This window comes from Cololabis saira, chromosome 21, assembly GCF_033807715.1.
Source record: "Cololabis saira isolate AMF1-May2022 chromosome 21, fColSai1.1, whole genome shotgun sequence".
NCBI classification, from domain to species: domain Eukaryota; kingdom Metazoa; phylum Chordata; class Actinopteri; order Beloniformes; family Belonidae; genus Cololabis; species Cololabis saira.
Window position 1 is genome coordinate 30,987,071 of NC_084607.1, and position 24,287 is coordinate 31,011,357.

General features: G+C 38.5%; 1 pseudogene; it reads right to left on the reverse strand.

The window, feature by feature from the left end:
- Window positions 1–24,287, reverse strand: part of LOC133421573 (nucleolar protein 58-like) — a 254,014-nt pseudogene that overhangs the window by 66,344 nt on the left and 163,383 nt on the right.

Sequence of the window (24,287 nt, forward strand, 5' to 3'; positions counted from 1 at the left end):
ATGACATTCTTTCTTTAAACAGACTTGTGAAAATATACAAAACTCAGTATAGAAACAACACTGCAGCACAACTGAAGACGTGTGATCACTGACACATGTTTGAACACAGTGAACTTCAAAACAACACGACCCTGCATGTGGAGTTATTTTAATAAATGTCAATCAATCGTTTTTGTTTTGTTGTAACTGAGTAAAACCCATATATATTATTCCCTGATTTGGCATGTTGATGGCTATACAGGACTGTCTCAGAAAACTAGAATATTGTGATTTTCTGTAATGCAATTACAAAAACTAAAATGTCATACATTCTGGATTCATTACAAATCAACTGAAATATTGCAAGCCTTTTATTATTATTATTGTTTTATTATTAATATTATTTTTAAGAAAACTCAAATATCCTATCTCAAAAAATTAGAATATTCTGGGAATCTTAATCTTAAACTGTAAGCCATAATCAGCAATATTAAAATAATAAAAGGCTTGCAATATTTCAGTTGATTTGCAATGAATCCAAATGACATTTTTGTTTTTTTAATTGCATTACAGAAAATAAAGAACTTTATCACAATATTCAAATTTTCTGAGACAGTCCTGTACTTTTCTTTTTCTTCCAGCTGCTTTCTCCTTATCCTATGGACCAAAAACATCCATGTGAAGTTAACTGGTGATTCTAAACTAACAATGTTTTTGCTTTTAATCTCCTCTTAGTGTTGGCCTTGTGATGGATTGGAAGCCGGTCCATGACGTACCCCAGCTCTTGCCTGATGACAGATGGGATAAATGTGTTCCTTCCCATGACCTTGAATGTGGGTAAGGTGAGTAAATAAATAAATGAATGGATAAAGCGTATACTGCGTTGGTGTAACACAAGTAGACCAAATGTTTCCGTTTAGCATAACTGCATAAGCAGACTCATAAACATTGTTAAATAATCTATTAACTCTGGAATTTGCTTAGTGTTGTACCTTTGAGCACTTAACATAATGATAAAAAAAACAATTATCAGAAGAATTACAAAGGTTTCGTTGTGAAACCCAACAAGGACGGGGATGAGAAGCCTAGTGACCACTTTGAAATCAGAGGAAAATGAATTTCAGCAGCAATGAAAAGCTAAAACGAACCTTAGTGTGACTAAATAAAGATGTAGTTGCCACCCTAATCACTGTTCTGCGTGTGCTGCATAGGAATTTGAAAAAAAAAAACAGACATAAAAGCCGCTTCAGATTGGGTGCTGAGTTATCTCTGGGAATCTGGGTTTTTGCGACAGTACTGAGTTCAAAGGATGTTGCATAACGTCAGCTTATGTGAAAGGCATTGAAGAAACAAAAAAGAAAACAACTCCTTGCTTGCTGTACGGCTTAAAACGGGAAGATTAAACTCTACAGATGAAGACCGAGCAAATGTGAGTGATAGAAGCACCTTTTTTTATCTTGCTTTTACTGCTCTTTCTATAGCCGCAATGGCACAGCTGCAGTTAAAAACTGGTCTGATCAATACACAGAAAACATAAACCAGTCAAATAAAACATATATATATATATATATATACATATATATATATATATATATATATATATATATATATATATATATATATATATATATATATATATATATATATATATATATATATATATATATATATATACAGTGCCTTGCGAAAGTATTTGGCCCCCTTGAACTTTGTGACCTTTTGCCACATTTCAGGCTTCAGACATAAATATATATTTATTGGATTTATTGGATTTATTGGATATTTCAAACTTTTTTAACAAATAAAAAACTGAATAATTGGGCGTGCAAAATTATTCAGCCCCCTTAAATTAATACTTTGTAGCGCCACCTTTTACTGCGATTACAGCTGTAAGTCGCTTGGGGTTTGTCTCTATCAGTTTTGCACATCAAGAGACTGAAATTTTTGCCCATTCCTCCTTGCAAAACAGCTTGGCCATTCTAACACGTGGATATGTTTTTTTGTGAACCATTCCATTGTAGATTTTGCTTTATGTTTTGGACCATTGTCTTGTTGGAAGATAAATCTCTGTCCCAGTCTCAGGTCTTTTGCAGACTCCATCAGGTTTTCTCCCAGAATGGTCCTGTATTTGGCTCCATCCATCTTCCCATCAATGTTAACCATCTTCCCTGTCCCTGCTGAAGAAAAGCAGGCCCAAACCATGATGCTGCCACCACCATGTTTGACAGTGGGGATGGTGTATATATATATATATATATATATATATATATATATATATATATATATATATATATATATATATATATATATATATATATATGCATGCTGTTAACCTGTCCAGGACCAGAACAGTAAATACACGGTCCACACAGAGGAACATGGAGGTGGGAGTATGATGATAAAGGGTTGCGTGAGTGCATAATGCATAATTCCTTGTAAATATAGCAAAACACTGTCCAACAAGATGACTCCCTATGTGACTTAAAGACAATATTCCAGCTTGATAACAAGCCAAATCCCTTTGTCACACAGGAGTCTTAAAACAGGAAAAAAATCTTTTGGTCAAATATGTTGCTTGACCTAAATCCAAGATATCAAGCAACATATTTGACATATGTGTCAAGGAAACAAATCCCTTCCAGCAAACAGCAACAGAAGAAGTCATTGTCCGTGAAGAATGGTAGAAACTCTTAACGGGAATGTGCACAACGCGGGTATTGTTCATGCTGAGAAGGATTTTGACCTCTACAGCATACAAGTGTTGCAGCCTATGATATCATTGAATAAGTAAGACTAAGTAGGAATAAAACAGCCCACTGTTCAACTTAAAAAAAACCAATGCAATTACAACAAAGTTGATTTTGAATCACTTCAAATTCAGGTGATATTGGACATGCAGGCATTTGGCTCTGCTGCATGCTTTATGTCAAGAAGATGATACAGTTTGCATTGAGCTCATGTTGAGAAGCACCACACCCACCGAGGGATGTATGCAGGATTTACGTAACATCTGGTCTATACCGCAGATACACAGCCCTTATCAAAGGCTGATACACATGAGAGATGTATCCCAGCAGCTATAAATAGGTTATGACTCATTTTGCTTGACTTGGGGGGAGGGAGCTGTTTCATAATAACAAATGTGTGTGTATCTGCAGGTTTATGTTTATGTAGCTTTTACATTTTCAGCCTGTCTGCAAACCTAAGCATCCGTCACCGCCGTGAACGCAGCAGCCAGGTGTCAACGGCGCCTCTTAAACCTGCTCTTAATCAGACAGAAATGTTACCAATCTGACACATCCTTGAGGAAAACATGAGGAAAGGCACGCAGAACGGGAGTATTAGACCCGCTTTCCTTCTCGTGGTTCTATTTTCAGACTACAAAACACGTCACGCTGTTTCCAAAGCAACCACTTATGACCGTTTTTTGGGGGGGTGGGGGGGCGTTGGGCTCAGGGGAGTGGAGGAAGGGACTTATGAAATACTCCTAAAACAAATGTGATTTATTAGAGGGGACATCTGTCTGGAAAATGTGGAGTGTCTGATTGAATTGGGTGGAACAATTTCACAACATGCACGAAATTGTAAAAAAAAGAAAGAAAAAAAAAAGGAAAAAATATCAAACACAAAGTTACTGAGCAATTAGTAACAGAGTAAAGAGTCGTAATAAGATTTGCTTTTTTGGTTGACCCGTCACTCAGATCAGCTGTAGCTAAACGGAGTACCTGCCGGCTGCTATTTGTAGCGCAAATAAATGGTAACACTAAAGGCTGACATATATAATATTTTAGAGTACAGCTACTGGAATACAAATACTTAAGGCAGACTTGGGAAAATATGCAAAACCCAGGGAAGATGCACTGAATCGCTGACTGAAGACTATGGTCTATTATTCGTTGTCAATGAAAGAAGAGTTTAAAGCAAAAAGTAAAAAAAAAAAAGATGTTTAAGAGAAACTCAATTCAAAACAAATACTATTAACCCTAGTGGAGGGAAAAGGCAGCTGAATACCTTTTGGGTGGTTTAGAAACACAAGATTTACATTTCTAAGCCAAATGATGATGTTATTTAACTTTTTGTTCTTCCTCCAAATCCCAAATCTAATTTTAAAGAACAGATTCAGGTCTGCAGGGAATATTAAGTACATCTTGGCAGCGTTTGACTTCTGCATTTTATCAATCCGTTGGTGATTAAAGAAAATGCTTGAAGCAGATACATGTCTGCAAGACTGGGCAAATACCAGGGTCAAATACCTAGACATGCACACACACACACACACACACGCACGCACGCACGCGCACGCGCACGCGCACGCGCACGCACACGCACACGCACATGCACACGCACACACACACACACACACACACACACACACACATGCAGAATCCCGATCGTACTCAACCTCAGCAACTCAGCGCCTGATTCACATTACTAGGAATCAGTTAGGAGCCGTATGAGCTCCATTTCAGAGCAAAAACAGACCATAAAGAAGTCCAAGTAAAGTATCTTTGAAGTAAGTCAGAGGTGGATCACGTATTAGTCTCGGTGTCAGCGGGGCAGAGGGAGAGATGGGCTGGGGCAATTAAACCATTCAATTTGGGAACAAAGGGTGTACAGAAGGAGGGCACGGCTATAACTGGTTACATAAAGCATGCTGTGCGGTTGCATAATCTGTTCATAATCACAGGCTAGTCCAGATATAGATGGCCCAATTTCCTCCTGGTTCATTCCAGGCTGGCAGTGGCACAGTGTCCCTTGCATTTAGGTTCACCCGAGGCCTGCCCGAGCAGGGCGGCCTTTATATTCTTGAACTGCAGCCACAACAACAATGCTCTCGAGTAGTTTCTCAGGAGGGGACTGTTAAAACGGCATGTTTCTGCTGCAAGAATGTGGGCGGATGCTCAAGTTGTTTGTAGTGTGAGTCATAATTTGTTTGATAACTCTATTTTCTGAAACTCTTTTCCCAAGACTCCACATAAGAGTTCAGAAGATAGTAAAGTTTTCTGTAACACGCAGTTTCACATTCATGTCACAGGAGTAAGATCTTACACATCAGCAGCACTACATCTTACATTTACAGAACATATGACACGAAACCTCGAGAAACAGATGATCACCTGATACTCTGCAATGATGTGTCTCTGTTCACTGATATGAATCACTGTGTCTGGATTTATTCACTAGAAAGTGAGATGATGGTTAGGTCACCATTCCCATGTGTATTTTGTTGATAAATGTGTTTTTAGAGAGCAGTCAGGTGACCCACTCATCGTCTCTGTGTCTGTGTGAACTTCAGAAGCATCGGGAAACATGCATAAAACAACGCTTTCAGGTTTGAAAAGTAAACTTTTATATATGGAAAACAGAATTTAGGTACAACATTTTTTTTTACCAGAAAAAAAAAAAATCAATGGACACTTATTTCAGTTGCAGATTTATTTTATTTGCAATCAATTGGATAAAGTATAAAGTATTTTTTTTGTTATTTTTATTGAAAGCATTTTTTAATGGAAAAGTTTTTCTGTGTATTAAATATTAGACACAAAAATAACTCCACAAAAGTATAAAATTGCAACCAGCATGAAAAGGTGCAACTCTTCCATATAAACATTTTTTAAGGTTATTTTGGGAAAATAGTACAAAGCAAATTGAATTCAGTGCAAATACATACTTTTTATTTGTTTCCTTTTATGTTCAGTTTTATTTGGCCTAACGTATCATCTAGCAGAGGTGGGCAATCCTGGTCCTCGAGGGCCAGTGTCTCTGCAGGTTTTAGATGTTTCCCTGCTTCATTGCACCATGATAGAAGTGACTGTGTCCTCAACAGAATTGTGCAGACCTTGATGACAAGCTGGTGACGATGATTAATTAGAATCAGGTGTGTTAAAGCAGGGAAAGTTTAAAACATGCAGGACACCGGCCCCCGAGGACCAGGATTGCCCAACCCTAGAGGCACAACTGTAGCGTTTCAACATATGTTGTACCTCTAAGCAGTTTTTGATGTTTTTGTAACATTTCCACCTTCCTGAGTTTTAACTGCGCACTCTTACATCTGCATGTGCTGCAGAGAAGTTCACTGTCCCACTCTTTTTCTCAGCCAAACCATAGAAATGGTTAAATATGAAGTTGCAACTCTCTGTTGCAAATGTCAGCTGCGTGAAACATACGAGCCCAACGGTGGGCCAGAGGAATCGACTTCTGAGCACGTTATTCATGTTCAAGTCCAAATTTGATCTTCATTAATCTTCATTTTGAGTTCCTTCACTCTGGAGCAGCTGCCAAATATTTATGTATGTATTAAAAGTACTTGTGAGGAAGATGACGTATGAAAACAAAGCAGAAAATTCACATTAATGCAAAAAGCACCGTCTACACTTTCCACACGTCTCCATGGTTACATCATCAGCTCATGTTTCCAAAGGAACACTGGAGGTTCCCTCCAAAAAAAACAGCTTCAGTTCTCCACACCAAATATGATAATGGTTTAGTTCTGCAAACTAAATGCTGTCTGGGGCAGCTTTGGGGTAAAAATCATCCTGGTCAGCCTGAACTCTGGATCTGATATACAAACGGCCATTAATCATCTGTGACAATAATATCAACTATCACAAGTTGTTTGTCTCCTTCAATAGACACACCCAGCTGCTTCAAGCTAGAAAGAAGAAACAGAAGTTATGAGGGCAGCCTTTATAAAGAGTTAGATCTAACTAAGACTCACGCTAGGATGTGTCTGAGGCCAACTAAGGTCATATTTCACAAAATCCCATTATTTTCAAACCCACAGTGAAAACACTGCGAGCGCAGCGGAACGCTGATAAAAGATAATCCTGCAGAACTCTGGATCTGATTGTTACGCAATACTCAAGGAGATGCCTATCATCCTGAATCTAGCTTCAGGTTCCATCATGAAATAAACATCTATAAATGTGTTTTAAACCATAAGTAAGGCTCTGAAATCAGTTTTCACCACATACTTTTTAACATTTTTATAATCCTTGGTTTGTTGTGTGCGGTCGACTGAGCATTTTCTTGAGATTCAAACATCATTCCTGTAAATTTGCAATTTACAATAAGAGGCAGTTGAGCAGGAGCCACGAGAGAAGCCAACCAAGCAGAAAAGGCTTTGAACAGTTCGCTGGAAAGGCTTAACCCTACGTGAACTGCTCCCATGATGCTCAAAACCATACCAGCCTCTCCAGGCAGTGGGAGAAACATTCCATAATTAAGAGTGTCGTGCAGCGGCTTTAGTACACCCTGCTTATCTACTTATCAACTTTATACTTCATGCTTTGTCATGGAAATCACGTTTCAGAATATCACAACCTCTGCCGCTGCTTCATTTGGTGTGATTGGAGTCTTTCTCCCGCCTTGCATCACTCAGCGCTAAACCAGCGTTTCAATTTAACTCATGTCTAATCACCTTATAAAACCATCAATTATCCCTTATCCATGCAGATTTTGGTATAACTACAGTCTACTTCTATAAAAACCAGATTTAAGGAGAAGGTCGTGATCGTGCTGTTACAGCACCTCAGGTTTGGAGTTCGTCTTCAAACCTCTTTTCCATCTTTAGTATGGCATCATTCTGAGAGAGATGAAGGTCACTGCTTTAAAGAGCTTTAGTCCATCTAAGAAACTTTTACAATGCTTTTGGAAATAAATTGGATTAAAGATTTTGAAGCCTGTAAGAGTTTGGAGATTCTAATGGGAAAATGAAACTGAGGCGAACAAATGGCAACGTTGAATTATTCATCTTTGAAGAAGTTTTGTGCATTTATTGCTCTCCGCCCATATCGTCTGAGTAATGTACAGAAAAAACAATATATTTTACAGTGAAGCTATCCTGTTTTAAACCCTTCGAAACCAAGTTGTGTGATAATCCAAACCTGAGACAAAAAAGAGATTACAGGAGCCAGATAGCTTGAAAAAAATACTTGCCATTCTTGGGTAAATATACAGAAAGTTGCAGCTTTTCTGGATGTGTATTATATGAATCAAGCTTTGTTTCAAACTATTTTTATTGCTTGGTCATATGTGACAGCAAATTCAATGGGGGTTGGATACTTGTCATCTTGCTGACTGGCTGCTTTTCCATTCTTTCAGGGTTCTGCACTCAAATTACATGAGCCGGCTGTAATGGGGGCTCTGGAAATCATTAAATTATACGATGTGGATTTTGAAGAAGATTACAAGGCATTGATTTCAGATATTGCAGTCTTCTCTTTTACAAAGGTTATTGCCTTTGTCCAGACAGCTTCAAAACAGCATATACAGTCGCAAAATCTTCCCACAAGTTGTGATTTTGGGTTAGGGCTGACACAGAGTGAAGCTATTTTGAAGCTTACTTATTAACTGTTAAGAGACTCACCTGAGGTCAGAGTCCTGGTGAAACCCCTGATACTTGGTGGTGGCCTCTGCACGACTCTCCGGCTGACAAAAAACACAGTTTTTCGTGGGAAACAGAGCTCCACAAGAAGGATGCGGCCTTCTTTAGTTTCCATCTTCTTTGTAGGTGGGTTATAGTGTGCTTGTGCTCTATTTTGTGTTTAACCTGTTTGCCTTATTCCTTATTTTATTTTGAAAATATTTTTCATTGACGTCTGCCTTTATTTGTTTGCTCCTGATTAACCTTTTGGTAAGTCCTTAGCTCCTGTTGCTAACTCGGACAAGCAGTTTAGCAGTTTTAGGATGGTTACAATGATTTGAACACGATGCCTGTGTGAAAACCTTGTCGCACAACGTTTTAGACAAAGTTTGGACACACAAGACCATGTTTCAAATGGGACTTAAATATGCTATGGAGGGACATTTACAAAATCTTCAAATGAATAAGGTTGGTTAAATAAATACATTAAATACAGCAGTATAATATCATCCTAACTTCACATCTAGTGCTACACAGCCAGGGTCACCCGTCCCTTGAAATACGGAATCTTTACGTAATTGGGAATTAAAAGTTGCGTTCCGTATTGAACCAATACAGACACATATTATACTCTTATTTATTGATGTCATAATATACAGGTGAAGGTCGGAAAATTTGAATATTGCAAAACTTAATTCGTAGTAAATTCAACTAAAGGTGAAACAAATATCTTATTTCCCACTACATTCAAAGTGAGATATTTCAAGCCTTTATTTGTTATAATTTTGGTGATTATGGCTCACAGTTTATGAAAACCCCAAATAAAAAATCTAAAAAAATTAGAATATTTTATGAAATCAATAAACAATTCAATCATCAAAATTGTAACAAATAAATATTTAACATATCTTGCTTTGCATGCACGACTGTGAAACTATGTAATATATTAGTTTAACTTTTTAAGTTGAATTATTGAAATAATTTAACTTTCACACCATATTCTAATTTTCCGACCTTCACCTGTAGCTATATTTATATTTACCATAGGAGCATAGGAGGTTATTTCAGTTGCTATATGGTTGGCTGTCTGTACAGTCCTGCAAGTTCAATGCTATTAAAGCACTTTAAAATTTAAGTCAAAGCATTTTGTTTTTTCATATAAAATAAATACATTTCTATGCAGTTTAGAAGTTTTGGGGATGTCCCTTTTTTTTGGCGACTGCGCTGCTGAAATCGGGGTGTCCCTTATTTCTATTTCTGAAAGGTGGCGACCCTATATGGCAGCTGCTGGTAGATCTGAAGTTTCAGCACAGTGTCAGATCAGCTGTTATTTATCTAGCACCCCATCTGAAGTTATGAAGTCATAATTCTGCACAGCAACCAAACACTAGCTCGGTTATCTAAACTCACAACGCTAGTGGCGATTAACATTACCTAATGGTAGCACAAGCTGGCTAACTAATACATAATAATTGTGATTTAATAACTTCAGGTAATGTTAGTAGAGTTAAAGGCGTTTATGCATTGATTTATCTTGAATTCCTGGATGCTAGATTTGCAGTTTAAGCCAAAGCAGACATTTTTTCTCAAGTAGTCCAGACAAATCCAATGTTTTTTTGTGGAGATGAAAGATGCCCTTATGATCTCTGTGTGCAGCTGATACTCGGCAGCCACTGGGCTCCTCTGTGTTTGAGTGGTGGGTCTTATCGATGTTTTTGGTCCTATTGAAAGGTCTGTTTCCTCTATACCTTGTTAGCGCCACATAGGGTTTTTCTTCCGCTCCGGTGATATAATAAATGACACAGGGTCCTGGTTCTCTGGTACTCTCCGGCCATTGGAAAACAGCAAGCCAGTTCTTTGTAGAGCCTGTTTGGAGCTGGTTCTAGCATTGGCAAACTTGTTGATCTAAAAAGCCCTAAAAGTGTTGGCATGCATGTTTATAACCATCTCTTGCCATTTTCCTTTTTAAGTCCTCCAGCTAGTTTCCACTCTTTAGTCTGCTCTACCTGTGTAGTCTCTGATTTCCACCCAGACTGGTGTCTTCCTGTGTTCCTCTCCTGTTTCCAACCTTGTCATTCCCTGGTTACTTTTGGACTCAGTGATTGCACTTTTTGAATTGCTTTTTGTGTGGATTAACATTTGTTCATAATAAAAGTTTTTCTACCCTTAGAAAAACTAACCTTGGAAAAATATAATCGTGGCCATCTTTTTCAATAATTTTGGTTCCCATTATTCTCTGGTTTAGAGAACTTCATTGTCCGCTGATTGCTGTTTTATTGCTGTCATTCACTTTATGTATCTTATGTATCTGTAGGTATTTGAGTTTTGATGCCCCTATTGTTGTTTACTGATGTTATTTTCCATATTTTTATTCACTCACTTTTTTTTCTGTTCCAGTTTATCTATTTAATTTATTTATTTTTTGTGTATGTTTTTGTGCTTTTTTCTTGGGGGTGAGGGTTAGGCGGGAGTAGGCGTGCACAAAAGAAAATTCCTACCGTCATTAAGGATGTATCTGATCGCCTTTCTTTTGTGAAATAAAAATATATAAAAAAGAAAAAACAATAAACGAGCTCAGGGAATGACTCCCCAGCACAGCCATCGTCAAACGGGTTGTCGAAAACAGTCTTTAGAAGAGACTTAAGTTGAGCTATAGGTTAGGTTAAACTGGTAACCTCTCAGTCTCCTTCTTACCAGTGAAATCAGCCTAGCAGACTTGGACACAACTCTGTGATTATCCAATAACTGGGGGGAAACCAGAGGCCTTTGACATAAGGAGCAGGCGTGTCAGTAATTTGGTGCAACAAGCAGAAGACCCATTACTGCCTGTGCTTGCAGGGATAGCAGTGATCTAAATCAAATAGAAATATACTTTATTAACCCCCGAAGGGGAAATAACTTGAGCATGATGTTATTAAGACAGTATTTGAATAATCAGTTACACTTGAATATTGATTTCATATACAGATTATATATGTTAACCCTTGTGCTGTCTTCAGGTCAAGGAAGGAGGAAGGGAAGAAGGGAGGAAGGAAGGAAGGAAGGAAGGAAGGAAGGAAGGAAGGAAGGAAGGAAGGAAGGAAGGAAGGAAGGGAGGAAGGAAGGAAGGAAGGAAGGAAGGAAGGAAGGAAGGGAGAAAAGAAGGAAGGAAGGAAAGGAGAAAAGAGGGAAGGAAGAAAAGAAGGAAGGAAGGAAGTAAGAAAGAAAAGAAGGAAGGAAGGAAAGGAGAAAAGAAGGGAGAAAGGAGGGAAGGGAGAAAAGAAGGAAGGAAGGAAAGAAGGAAGGAAGGTAGAAAAGAAGGAAGGAAGGAAGGAAGGAAGGAAGGAAGGAAGGAAGGAAGGAAGGGAAAAAAGAAGGAAGGAAGGGAGGAAAGAAGGAAGGAAGGAAGGAAGGAAGGGAAAAAAGAAGGAAGGAAGGGAGAAAAGAATGAAGGAAGGAAAGAAGGGAGGAAAGAAGGGAGGAAGGAAGGGAAAAAAGAAGGAAGGGAGGGAGGAAAGAAGGAAGGAAGGGAGAAAAGAAGGAAGGAAGGAAGGAAGGAAGGAAGAAAAGAAGGAAGGAAGGAAAGGAGAAAAGAAGGGAGAAAGGAGGGAAGGGAGAAAAGAAGGAAGGAAGGAAAGAAGGAAGGAAGGTAGAAAAGAAGGAAGGAAGGAAGGAAGGAAGGAAGGAAGGAAGGGAAAAAAGAAGGAAGGAAGGGAGGAAAGAAGGAAGGAAGGAAAGAATGGAGGAAAGAAGGGAGCAAAGAAGGGAGGAAGGAAGGGAAAAAAGAAGGAAGGGAGGGAGGAAAGAAGGAAGGAAGGGAGAAAAGAAGGGAGAAAGGAGGGAAGGGAGAAAAGAAGGAAGGAAGGAAAGAAGGAAGGAAGGTAGAAAAGAAGGAAGGAAGGAAGGAAGGAAGGAAGGAAGGAAGGAAGGAAGGAAGGAAGGGAAAAAAGAAGGAAGGAAGGGAGGAAAGAAGGAAGGAAGGAAAGAATGGAGGAAAGAAAGAAGGGAGGAAGGAAGGGAAAAAAGAAGGAAGGGAGGGAGGAAAGAAGGAAGGAAGGAAGGGAGAAAAGAAGGAAGGAAGGGAGGAAAGAAGGGAGGAAAGAAGGGAAAAAAGAAGGGAGGGAGGGAGGAAAGAAGGAAGGAAGGAATGAATGAAGGGAGGACGGAAGGAAAGAAGGAAGGAAGGGAAAAAAGAAAGAAGGAAAGGAGTAAATAAGGAAGGGAGTAAAGAAGGAAGGGAGTAAAGAAGGAAGGAAGAAGGAAAGAAGGGAAAAAAGAAGGAAGGAAGGAAGAAAAGAGGAAGGGAGAAGGAAGGAGAGAGCAGGAGGAAAGAAGGAACAGGAGAATTAGGTAATTTTGACCCAAAGACAGTACAAGGGTTAAAGAATAGTTAGATTAGTGGCACATCCCTTATGTCCTTATGCTTTATGTTCAGCATGCCGTACTAAAATCAATGCAAACTTGAACTGTCAGCCTTATATGATACTATATGCTGTACTTTCTTTGCGATTTAGCTAATGATTCTGCAATCGCACAGTCACTATCTTATCTGAGGATTAGACTTTGGTGTGGTGTTAAACACCTATAGAAGGCCATGTTAGGGCTCAGTGCTGGGGCCCCTCCTGTTCATCATCCACCTCCTTACCCTGGGGAATATCTTCTGCAAATATAATAGAAACGTCCACTGCTATGCAGATGACACCCAGCTGTACCTCACCAGTAAACCCACTCACAACTTCCACCCTCTTCCCTCATGACTGCGTGACAGAAATTGAGCTGTGTTTCCTCTTTCCGACAGGCTGAGAGTGTCATCCTGGACAGTACTTTATCCTTCACATCTTACATCACCAACATTACCCAGTCTCCATTCTTCCACCTATGTAACATTAACCGCCTCTGTCCCTCTCTTACCCCCCCCCCCCATGCCATTACTATTCTCGTTCACAGCCTTGGCACCTTTCGCCTGGATTACTGCAACTCTCTGCTCTTTGGCCTCATTCACAAATCCCAACATAAACTTCATCTGGTTCAGAAGTCAGCTGTCCACATCGTCACCAGAAGCTTCAGCTTCAGGCTTTCAGGCAGGCTTCGCATCTAGTTCAAAACCCTCCCTTTAACATTCAAGGCCATCCATAACCTGGTGAGAGGGCGGAGATAAAATCATCATACAGCCAAAGATCCTTTTTAAACCATCACAGGATTCAACTGATGTCCTTTATTTAATACAGCATTTAAATATTACTTTTTGTTGGATGTGGAATCTGCTTTATACATAAAACAGTTGGTCCTGAAAGGGTCGATGTCAACCATTTCATGATATCATCTAAATACACTGCAAAAACTCGAAATCTTAACAAGAATATTTTTCTTATTTCTAGTTAAAATGTCTAATTTTTTCGTCAAAAAAAAAATCTCATTACACTTAAAACAAGACTCATCACTGGAAAAAACAACAATTTTCACCTGTTTCAAGTAGATTTTCACTTAAAATAATTAGAAAAATCTGCCAGTGGAACAAGATTTTTTTGCTCGTAATGAGAAGATAAATCTTGTTCCACTGGCAGATTTTTCTACTTATTTCAAGTGAAAATTTACCAGAAACAGGTGAAAATTGTCAAATACCAAGTTATATTTCTGGTAATGACTCTTGTTTTAAGTGTAATGCAATTCTTTGACTAAAAATGAGACATTTTAACTATAAATAAGACAAATATTCCTGGTAAGATTTTGAGTTTTTGCAGTGTAGTTCTAAAGGTCCTCCTTTAGAGCTCCAAGTGTCGGGTCCAGGGTTGCGATCGTGTCATAATCTGTCATAAATTTCACACGTAGCCTTCATTAGCAAAATTCTAGCCATTTTCGGTCTGAATAAATTCCTTGAGTTTTATTTTCATTGATGCAAACCAAAATTAAATTGTGGCTCTTTTGGATAAATTCTAGTGTAGAAAACAATTATTTTAGCCTATCACACCCATTCCTTTAGAGTTACCTTTGAGTTCTCCCTGTGAAATCGTGGTGTCTGTTTTGGTTCTTTGGGATGGACAGGAAGTTCCCAGGCTATCTTTAAAACGGCTTCCAGTAGTAGTCCTTGGTGACTTTACGGTGTGCTGTTTTCAATACTTTTACTTCTGTTTCTTTGCAAACAGGCTCTGTGTTTTTACACTTTTTCTCCTCAAACATATCACAACGGCTGCATGCTTAAGTTTCACAATATGACGTCCTTATGGGTGTCATATTGTGATAAAGGGGTTTACACGTCAAGAATTTACGTCAGTAATGTGATTATGATCAGAATGCATAATCCACATGTCTTAATGTGGTTTTTGTGGTGATTGTTTACTTCAAATATGAACCTTATTTGCTCTCCCTGAGGCGAGAAGTGCTACTTTCATTCAGACATTGTTCACATCTGTTTAATCACAGCATCCTTCTCTGACAGTGTCCATGAGCGGGGTCTCCCCTCGCCCAGGGATTTGAGGGTTTAGGACACAGATTCTACATCTTTCATGTAGCTGAAAAAGAGTCAAAAAGAATCTTCAGGAGAAAATCCATTTGCTTTTCAGCAACAATTATAGTTGTTTAACCCATAATCTTTGAAAATAGGAATCCTCAAGCGAAAAAAGACAATTAGTGAAGCCCTTTTACAAGGACATTCATCTCACAGTGCATGGATTCTTTGTACTACCGTTACTGTAATGAGGGATAATGGAATTAGACAATTGAGTTTTCATTGTGCAAGAAGGGAGAGCGAGAGGCGAGGGGGAGGAGAGAGCAAAGGCGAACAGAGAGGTTTGTTGAGGACAGTGGTTCAACTCAGCGAGGGCCATCTGAGGACTGTTTATTCTGTCCTTACCTCATGCTCTTGCTACCCAGTGTTTATTCATCTATCATACTTCAACAATTCAAGGGCAAGCCAAACACAGCGTGTCCATCTCTGGACATGTTTGACGAAATAACATTTGAAGACATAAGTATGTTCCATCAGTGCACACACGTGCAGCTACTTCCCTTATGTTGCTGCACACTAGTCCTAGAGAGACATCCCTCCTGTTGACCGTCTCTCCGATACAGCACTCGTCAGCTTTCAGTACTTTGTTCTGTGTTGGTGCAGTAATGCAGAACTCCTTGCTTTGAGGGGACCGTGCTGCTGTCATCTTTTTCGCATCCGTAATCAGGACAAATCAGTCCTTGAGAATAAAGATCAATCATTTTATGGAGAACAGAGAAGCGCAGTACCAATCTTGTTGGAGCTTTTCTTGAGTGCACTGCAAAAACTCAAAATCTTACCAGGAATATTTGTCTTATTTTCTAGTTAAAATGTCTCATTTTTAGTCAAAAAATCTCATTACACTTAAAACAAGGACATTACCAGAAAAATAACTTGTTATTTGACAATTTTTACCTGTTTCAAGTAAATTTTCACTTGAAATAAGTAGAAAAATCTGCTAGTGGGGCAAGATTTATCTTCTCATTACAAGCAAAAAAAATTGTTCCACTGGCAGATTTTTTCTACTTATTTTAAGTGAAAATCTACTGGAAACAGGTGAAAATTGTTGTTTTTTCCAGTGATGAGTCTTGTTTTAAGTCTAATGAGATTTTTTTTTAACTAAAAATGAGACATTTTAACTAGAAATAAGAGAAATATTCCTGGTAAGATTTTGAGTTTTTGCAGTGTGTGCCCTTTTCAAATAGTTACAGGAGTCGAACATTGTGTTTTCAAATAAATGACCCTCTTCCTTAGGGTGATACGCCAACGCAAGATATCCATTCATTTGTTATATTTTTTATTTTTGCACAGTTTTACTTGTCGTGAAAGACAAAACTGCTTTGTTCAACTTTACATTGACACTTTACACCACAATTTGCATATTTCCAGGTATTTATCCATTTATTTATCAATTTTTGTTTGCTAATATCTAAACATTACTGCTGGTATATTACCGTATTTTCTGGACTATAAGCCGCTACTTTTTTCATAGGTTTTCAACCATGCAGCTTATACAAAGGTGCAGCTATTCTGTGGATTTTTCTTCCACCGCTCGGGGCGCTCTAACCGGAATTAGAATCAAAACCAAGACAAAATAAATGCAAAGAAAAATACACTACTTCTTCTAAATAAAGTAGGTAGAAGCAGATTTCAAACAGATAAATAAATACTGGTTATTTTCTCTTGGTTCGGTCCCGTTTTAATCAGCAAAGTTGCTGCCGTGTTAAAATACACTGTTAGGAAAGGATCTGTTTAGGTACAAACATGTACATCATTTACAGTTCAAAATCCTTCTGTACATGTAGTAAATATCTAATCTAACAACATAAATATCTGCGGCTTGCATATCTTTTTTTTTTAAATAGAGCGGATGCGGCTTGTATGCAGGTGCGGCTTATAGTCCAGAAAATACGGTAACCATTTATCACTATCACAAACTTGATCTGTATTTTAGACATTTGTTTGACCTAGTAATCTCTCACGTGGTCAGTTACAATGATCACGTCTTGTGTGTTTTTGTAATTTAGGACGAAACCCGAGCAGGTGAAGGAAACCAGTGCTGATTTAGGCCGCGCATAGAAACCTCATTCAAAAGGCCAAATTGGAGCTTCAATCAAGTTAGGGGCCTTCCTAATGTGAAACAAAAATACACTTAATAAAGTTAAGCGTAACTTCTGCCATGAGTGGAAATGACTGGCAGACTTTTCCCTCCAGCTTACAAACCACACACGTACGAGTGACTGGAGGACTCGTTAATAATGAACCCTGATGATGGGAAGTCTTGTGGGCGGCAGGAGTGAGTCATCCATCATCATCCATCCATCATAAGGCTGCTGGTACCCATGCAGCAGTGATTCAAAGCCCATCTCTCATTGGTGATGTCAGAGCTGTCGGTGCGCTCCTCTCACAAAGCTCTGGGTATTTGTTGCCTCAGTGCACAATAATAACACTGAATAAATTGTTTATCCCTCTGTTCAGGTAGGTAAGGTGAGCTAAGCTCTGTGTTCTTGTCAGCTTTTTTCAGCCGTTTTCTTGACAGAAGTTTGCATATTAATACTGTTCCTGAAGAGGGAAGATTATGTAGTGTTTGTGATTTAAATGTTGTTGAGGATGAATTTCATTTTTTGTTTTATTGTCCATTATATGCAGTACTCGAGTTGTAAAAAAAAACATCAGGGGGGATGGTGGATTTTATCATATGGGGACAGATAATTTGTGTTGATTACAAATAATATAATATATTACAAATAATAGCAGTGACCAAAACACCTGCAGAAATACTGCAGGAATGACATAGCAGCAGTTAAATGCAGCCTTCTGTAAGCTTTAAATATCCACTGGGCTTACATCAAATACATCAAAACACAACAATAAAAAACACTTTTCTGAACTTATCAATATGACTCTGTCCTTCACAGGATAAGTAACATGGATCACTGCAAAAACTCAAAATCTTAACAAGAATATTTGTCTTGTTTCTAGTTAAAATGTCTCATTTTAGTAAAAAAAATCTCATTACAATTAAAACAAGACTCATCACTGGAAAAAACAACAATTTTCACCTGTTTCAAGTAGATTTTCAATTGAAATAAGTAGAAAAATCTGCCAGTGGAACAAGATTTTTTTGCTTGTAGTAAGAAGATAAATCTTGTCCCACTGGCAGATTTTTCTACTTATTTCAAGTGAAAATTTACTTGAAACAGGTGAAAATTGTCAAATAAGTTATTTTTCTTGTGTTATTTTTCTGGTGATGACTCTAAATGTTGAAATAGCAGTAAAACCACATTCATTGATGAAATGACATAAGGGATGGAAAGGGGGGATGGCAGTTTTACAGGGGGATGATTTTGACCGTTTTTATTTCAGGGGGGATTCCATCCCCCCTCATCCCCCCTCATCCCCCTCATCCCCCCACAACTCCAGTACTGATTATATGATGAAGCCAGGCAGCTTTTATTTCAGAAAATGCAAGATTGTAAACCTGAGTTGTTTTGGACTGAGGATGATGCTAAGTTGGAATGGTTTTTCAGAGAGGAGGTTTTCTCTATAGCTACCTTTATAAAGAGAGCCTGGAAACAGAGAAAGGACAAACTATATGGAAACTGAGAAAGGATCTGTAATTTGATCTGTAATGTATAAGTGGAATTTATCATTTTGTGTTTTTGTTTGTATGCAGCTGATGTTTGTTTGCTGGCGTAGTGTATCTGTGTCTTGTAAGTCCTTATAGGCTGGAACCTTGACACATTAATACATAACAATTCATTCATTCATTCATTCATACAAACAAAAGTATAATTGAACAAAAAAAGGCTTTAGTCCCTACTAATTCTCCATGTTTCTCACCCTGATGACATCCTTGCACTTTTAAAATGGTGCGGCATGTATCTAACTGACATGCTTTCACCAGGAGCAGTTTCTTTTCCTTTTCTTTTTTAAGAACAACACAGGACTTAATGTACTTGGTGCATGACAGCCCTCTTGAGTGACTCAGAGTGAAGAAACTGCCACCCACATGCTGCTGCAGAAAGTGACGCAGATGTGCCATTAATCAACTTTTTTCATGTTACGTGGACCTGATATAACATGTAGCTGGTGGCTGTGGATGGAATAGTTGCCAAGGTTACATAACTGGTGTACTCTTCTTACAGCATGTGGTGACTGTTTCATAGAGGTGGACACCTGGTCTCACTGCCATTTAAATGATACCAGGTTTATTTACAAATTAACATCTGAATACAAGTACTCATCTTTCAAGCTGCTTAAAATAGTTGTTGCAGCGCTGACATACTTCTATGAGTAATTGTGTAGTTATTCCGTGTTGATCATTAGTGCTATACTGCCCTCTACTGGTGAGAGTTAGTACTGTTTTATCAGGTCAAATCTGCAGTATCTGTAGCTTCCTTATACTCAGTGGGGGAGGAAGTTCTGAGGTTCAGTACTTAAGTAAAAGTACAAATACGCTGTAAAATAGCCTACTTAAGTAAAAGTAAAACTCTTTGGATGCCAAGTTATCTCGAACCATCAACAACACTTGTTGTATCTCCTAGTCATCCATTTACTTGTAAAATTATCAACAATGGTTCAACAGTAATGCAAAACTAATGAGGGGAGGGCAGTGCGGTTAGGGTCGCCACCTTTCAGAGATAGAAATAAGGGACACCCCGATTTCAGCAGCGCAGGCGCCAAAAAAAAGCCCCAAAACTTCTAAACTGCATAGAAATGTATTTATTTTATATGAAAAAACAAGACGCTTTGATTTAAAGTGCTTTAATAACATTGAACTTGCATGACTGTACAGACAGCCAACCATACTAGCAACTGAAATAGCCTCTGCTCCTATGGTAAATATAAATATAGTCTACAGGTGAAGGTCGGAAAATTAGAATATGGTGTAGAAGTTAATTTATTTCAATAATTCAACTTGAAAGGTGAAACTAACATATTACATAGTTTCACAGTTGTACATGCAAAGCAAGATATGTTAAACCTTTATATGTTGCAATTTTGATGATTGAATTGTTTATTGATTTCATAAAATATTCAAATTTTTTTAAATTTTTTATTTGGGGTTTTCATAAACTGAGCCATAATCACCAAAATTATAACAAATAAAGGCTTGAAATATCTCACTTTGAATGTAGTGGGAAATAATATATTTGTTTCACCTTTAGTTGAATTTACTACGAATATAGTTTTGCAATATATTCAAATTTTCCGACCTTCACCTGTATATTATGACATAAATAAATAAGAGCATAATATGTGTCCTTATTGGTTCAATACGGAACGCAACTTTTAATTCCCAATTACATAAAGATTCCGTATTTTAAGGGACGGGTGGCAAGCCTAAGTGCGGTGCCGAAGGTCCGAGGGGGAAATGGCTACCTCGAAAACATGGTACAAGTACCAGTCCGAAGAACTTGAACGGTTCTCAACGCAACAACTAAATGTTTTTTCATGCCAGATTTTGAGGAAGCCGTTCAGAAAAAGTAACGAGAAATGTTTTTTAGTTGTAGAAATGTAGTGGAGTAGAAAGTATAGATTATTGCTGCAAAATAATGAAGTAAATGTATGCAATTTTATTTTTACTTTAGTAAAATAAAGATATGTGCTGCTTATACTTGCCTGATGCAACGTGTGGTTATGAATTGTCTTTTTGAAAAATATGGGGACTAAAATGGAAAAGATCTTGAAAGCATCACACTGCAAAAACTCAAAATCTTACCAGGAATATTTGTCTTATTTCTAGTTAAAATGTCTCATTTTTAGTTAAAAAATCTCATTACACTTAAAACAACAGTCATTACCAGGAAAAATAACTTATTTGACAATTTTCACCTGTTTCAAGTAAATTTTCACTTTAAATAACTAGAAAAATCTACCAGTGGGACAAGATTTATCTTCTCATTACAAGCAAAAAAATCTTGTTCCACTGGCAGATTTTTCTACTTATTTTAAGTGAAAATGTACTTGAAACAGGTGAAAATTGTTGTTTTTTCCAGCGATGATTCTTGTTTTAAGTGTAATGAGATTTTTATGACTAAAAATGAGACATTTCAACTAGAAATAAGACAAATATTCTTGCTAAGATTTTGAGTTTTTGCAGTGCATACAGGTGTTTTAGCGATGCCCCTCCCATGACAGGGGGGTCTGCACTGCTGAGTGTCAGCCTGAACACAGATTTGGCATATGTTTATCTCTGGATTGTCTTCCTGCTGCAAACACGGGAACAACCTCACACAGCAGGAATCAGCCAGGAGGCGACTGCGTCAGCCACCAGCCTGCATCACAAACTGTGAATGTCCTCCTCTCCATCGATGCTGCCATCACAGGAGTGCAGGGGACCATTGCCAAACCCATACCATCACAGATCCTGACTTAATCAACCAGGCAGCTGCAGCTGATCCAGAACGCTGCAGAGTCCTTACAAACACCAGGAAACTGGACCACATTACACCGGTCATGAAATCACTACAATGGCTTCCAGTGAGTCAAAGGATAGAGTTTAAAATCTTACTGCTGGTCTACAAAGACCTGAATGGTCTTGGACCAAAATACATGCTGGATCTGTTAGTTCCTATGAAGCTCCCAGACCCCTGAGGTTCATCTGGATCTGTTAGTTCCTATGAAGCTCCCAGACCCCTGAGCTTCATCTGGATCTGGTTTGTTGTGGTTCCAGAACCAGAACCAAGCAAGGTGAGGCAGCGTTCAGTTATTCTGCTCCTCACCGGTGGAACAAACTTCCTGTAGACCTGAGGTCTGCTCCAACTGTAGATCCTTTAACCCTTGTGCTGTCTTTGGGTCAAGGAAGGAGGAAGGAAGGGACAAAAGAAGGAAGGAAAAAGGGGAGGAAGGAAGGAAGGAAGGGAGAAAAGAAAGAAGGAAGGAAAGAAGGGAGGAAAGAAGGGAGGAAGGGAGAAAAGAAGGAAGGAAGGAAGGAAGGAAGGAAGGGAAAAAAGAAAGAAGGGAGGAAAGAAGGAAGGAAGGGAAAAAAGAAGGGAGAAAAGATAGAAGGAAGGAAGGAAGGAAGGAAGGAAGGAAGGAAGGATGAAGGAAGGAAGGAAGGAAGGAAGGAAGGAAGGAAGGAAGGAAGGAAGGAAGGGAGGAAAGAAGGAAGGAAGGAAAGAAGGGAGGAAGGGAGAAAAGAAGGAAGGAAGGAAGGAAGGAAAGAAGGAAGGAAGGAAGGGAAAAAAGAAAGAAGGAAGGGAAAAAAGAGGAAGGGAGAAGGGAGGAGAGAGCAGGAGGAAAGAAGGAACAGGAGAATTAGGTCATTTTGACCCAAAGACAGTACAAGAGTTACATAAATTAAATACTTACCTGCTGTACTCTATTGCCCTTACTTTACTTTTATTTTACCTCTTTTCTTATAATGTTGTTTCATTTTTTTTGGTTATTTACTGTTTAATTATGTCTTGCCGCTTTTAATGTTGATGTAAAGCAATTTGAATTACCTTGTGTTGAATTGTGCTATACAAATAAACTTGCCTTGCCTTATGGAGTAGTTACGATAGCAGTAAATAGTATAAGTAAAAATATAAAATATCACCTGCCCTCGGTAAATGTTTCCAGTGTCTGATGGTTGAATCCTGAAGCCTCCTGAAGCCCGGAGATACTGCACTCTGGACGACGTCAACGTAAGGCTAGTTATCTATCGATTTGTGAAAGTAAATTAGCAGCTTCTTAATGTTTCTCCAAAGCAGTACGTGAAGCGACTGTATCAGTTATTGATCAACGCCAGTTCTTGATGCTCATTGGTGTCCAGGTCTGGCTGGGCTCTTACTCTTTTTGGACCAAAATTCATTGGACTCATTCATTGTTTGAAGCACTGCAGAAGGAACAACGTGTAACCCCCTGCAATATGTACATATATTAAAGATTTCAGTTATTTTTCTCCTGCATTTGTTGACAAAGTGGAAATCTTCTTTCCCATCATCCTTTGCGGCTCAAAGATTCAGGCCTTTACGGGAAGATACTGATCAGCACCAGAATCTACTGCTGAAATCACTTTGAAATAAATGAATCTTTCTTTTTCTCTTATTTACAAGTACAAATTCTCATACTAAAAAAAAGAGTGTTACACCTTTGTGGTTGTGTATAACCTGCAAACAAACGCCAGGTTCCCAGGAAAGAATTAATTTCTTCATATAAATGTAAACATAAGTGAGTTGTTAAGTCTGTACAACATACAGTTCTGAAAGTCATATCTAATAAATGGTAAATTTACAAATGTACAAGCTTCATTTCCAGAAATGTTGTTAAAACGCAACAAAAACTCAGATCCATGATTTGTTAAATTCTTTCAACCTTTATTTAACAGGCACCAGCACAAGGATAATTATATTCAGGGCAGTTGCTGATCAACTTCATAGTATTTAGAAACAAAAAATATTCATATTGATGGCATCAGCAACACTTGAAGAGAGATGGAAGAGGGACAGTAAGGAAAATGCTGTAATGAGCCATTTCAGCAGCCCAGGAACTCATCGAAAATCATTTCCCATCAAGACGAGCACAGACTGCTGTTCCTCACCAGAAGTGTGACGAGCTCGAGCACCCTTATGCTTGTGTCGGTTTGTGGATCCAGCGAAAATCCCTCCGAGATTAGTCATTCAAATAAGGTTGAAGTGTCATGCGTGTGACTTCTGGGTGCAAACCATAACATGTAGCATCTTGGATCTGATTGAGGGGCATATGCAGGAGCCACCTGCTGCTAAAAAGGAGAGGGCTGCGGCCCGCGCCCCGGCCCTGCAGGCTGTTTACGGGATGATATGAACTGCAGCCAATTAACGGTAGCTTACTCAGGCAGCAAGGGCAGAGTGAAAGTCTGTCCTCTCTTGGCAGAGCCAGTGGTTCTGACAGATGGAGCTTAGATGACTTAAACTGTGGAGTTACGTCTGCTGAGATTAGAAGCTATTACACTATTCTATTAGAAACTAGTAAACATGGAATGCACGTCAGCAAATTAAGTTTATACACCCTCCAGCCCTTTTATTAAAAAAAAAAAAAAAAAGTTTCTTGTTATGATGCACTTTCTTCTTAATTTAGGCACAACACATGTTCCCTGCTTTAAATTTAAAACCCACCTAGTGACGAGATGGCCACTAGAGGGCGCCAAAACACTGGTTTTATTGCTGTTGAAATGTTTTCTCTGCTATTCCATCATCTCCACCTGAGCGTGTTGTCTTGAAATGGTTAATTAAAATTGTCCAACGTTTTATATAACCGTCAATGGAAAAGTGCCTGATGTAACTATAATCTATAATAGATGTGGAGGATTAAAAATGGTTCAGCCATACTCTGATTCCCGATAGAAGTGACTCATGCTGTCTTCTAATGACATTTGACACTTGCAGGGTTTGTAAAAAATATGTAATAAGCAGCAGAATAAAGCAGTTACTTTCTTCATTTTTGTAGTCCAGTTTGACTGAAGCGGCTACACCAAACACCAAATCCCAGAATGCAACCAGATACGAGCGTTAT